This window comes from Colobus angolensis, unplaced genomic scaffold, assembly GCF_000951035.1.
Source record: "Colobus angolensis palliatus isolate OR3802 unplaced genomic scaffold, Cang.pa_1.0 Scaffold24, whole genome shotgun sequence".
In the NCBI taxonomy this organism is placed as follows: Eukaryota; Metazoa; Chordata; class Mammalia; order Primates; family Cercopithecidae; genus Colobus; species Colobus angolensis.
Window position 1 is genome coordinate 4252454 of NW_012115599.1, and position 2469 is coordinate 4254922.

A 2469-nucleotide genomic window follows, 5' to 3' on the forward strand; every position below is an offset into this window, starting at 1 on the left:
AACAGTGCCGCAATAAACGTACGTGTGCATGTGTCTTTATAGCAGCATGATTTATAATCCTTTGGGTATATACCCAGTAATGGGATGGCTGGGTTATATGGTACTTCTTCTATGTCCCTGCAAAGGACATGAACTCATCCTTTTTTATGGCTGCATAGTATTCCATGGTGTATATGTGCCACATTTTCTTTATTCAGTTTGTCATTGATGGGCTTTTGGGTTGGTTCCAAGTCTTTGCTATTGTGAACAGTGCCGCAATAAACGTATGCGTACATGTGTCTTTGTAGTAGGATGATTTATAATCCTTTGGATATATGCCCAGGAATGGGATGGCTGGGTCAAATGGTATTTCTGCTTCTAGATCCTTGAGGAATTGCCACACTTTGTTCCACAATGGTTGAACTAATTTACACTCCCACCAACAGTGTAAAAGCATTCCTATTTCTCCACATCCTCTCCAGCATCTGTTGTTTTCTGACTTTTAAATGACCACCATTCTAACTGGCATGAGATGGTATCTCATTGTGGTTTTGATTTGCATTTCTCTAATGACCAGTGATGAATTTTTTTTCATATGTTGTGTATACTAATTGACTATATAGAGAAAAAAATATACTGACTTCCATAAAGCCACCACCAGCATCATAAAATCTTAGTGTGTTCCCTTAATTGTTTCAGGTTTTTAAAAAAAGAAACAAAGTGATAACACTGTTGAAACCGATTATGAACCTCTCCCCAAACCCATTTCCTTCCCTCTCTCCCCATGCCTAGTCAATATTCTGAATATCTTCTTTGGCATTTGCTAGCATATTTTTATGCTATTTCTACATATGTAGGTATCCACAAAAATGTTGTTTGGTTTTGCTGCTTTTAAAAGGTATAATTTATGTAAACAAAATTATACTATCATGGATTTGTTAAATACACAATATTGTTTAAAGTACATAATAGGCTGGCTGTGGTGGCTCACGCCTGTAATCCCAGCACTTTGCGGGGCCAAGGCAGGCAAATCATTTGAGGTCAGAGTTCAAGACCAGCCTGTCCAACGTGACAAAGCCCCATCTCTACTAAAAATACAAAAATTAGTCTGGCGTGGTGGCACACACCTACAAACCCAGCTACTCAGGAGGCTGAGATAGGAGAATCACTTGAACCCAGCAGGCAGAGGTTACAGTGAGCCGAGATTGCACCACTGTACTCCAGCCTGGGTGACAAAGCGAGACTCTGTCTCAAAAAATAGATAAATAAATAAATAAAATACATAATAAAGTACATAATAACCTTTTGTTCACTCAGTAGTGTTTTATATTCAACCACGTTGATTCATGCAACTGTAGTTCATGAATATCCCACAATTTATCTCCAATCTATAAATAATGGGTTGCTTCCAATTATGTTTGTTTGTTTGTTTGCTATAAAAACAATGTTTTAAGATCATTTCCCACATGTCTTCTGGAACCCATCCTCAGGAGTTTCTCTAGGATGTAAACATGTGAGAATTGAATCACTGAGTCTAAGGTTTGTGCACTTTTAATAAAATATCATACTGTTTTGCAAATTAGTAGTACAGTTTTTACTGTCAGTTGCAGTGAATGAGAGTTCTAGTTGCTCCACGTCTCATCAACACTTGTTGGTTTCTGACTCTTTAGCAGTGATAGTATGCCTTACCAAGGATTGGTGTTGGATTTCTCTGACTATGAATGAAGTCAAGCATCTTTTTTGTATACTTATTGACAACTCATATGTGTGTATATATATATTTTTTGAGATGGAGTCTCACTATATCGCCCCAGCTGGAGTGCAGTGGTGCAATCTCAGCTCACTGCAAACTTTGCCTCCCAAGTTCAAGCAATTCTCCTGTTTCAGCCCCCCGAGTAGCTGAAATTACAGGCATGCACCACTACACTCGGTTAATTTTTGGATTTTTAGTAGAGACAGGGTTTCACCATGTTGACCAGGGTAGTCTAGAACTCCTGACCCCAGGTAATCCACTGGCCTTGGCCTCCCAAAGTGTTGGGATTGTGGGCGTGAGCCACCATGCCCAATTCATATTTTTTATTCTGTAAAATGTCTTGACAGATCTTTTTTGCATTGCTTTTTCTCTTGTATTGTTTCTTATTGATTCATAGGAGTCCTTTACATATTCAGGATGCTAAACTTTTCTGTTACTTGAGTTGCAGATATTTTTATTGAGTTTTAGTCTGTAATTTTACACATTTTATCATACTTTCATAAGCAAAAGTTATTGATTTTAATGTAGTCTCAAATTTATCATTTTTTAAAGGTTTGTGCTTTTTGTGTTTTATTTAAGGAATCCTTCTCCACCCCAAAGTTATAAAGCTATTCTACTCGTTCTATTCTCTGAATATTTAAAACATTTGGCTTTCACATTTAGGTCCATTCTGAATTGATTATTGATTGTACTCTCTTCTTTTTTTTCTTTCTTACTTTTTTTTTTTTTTTTTTTTT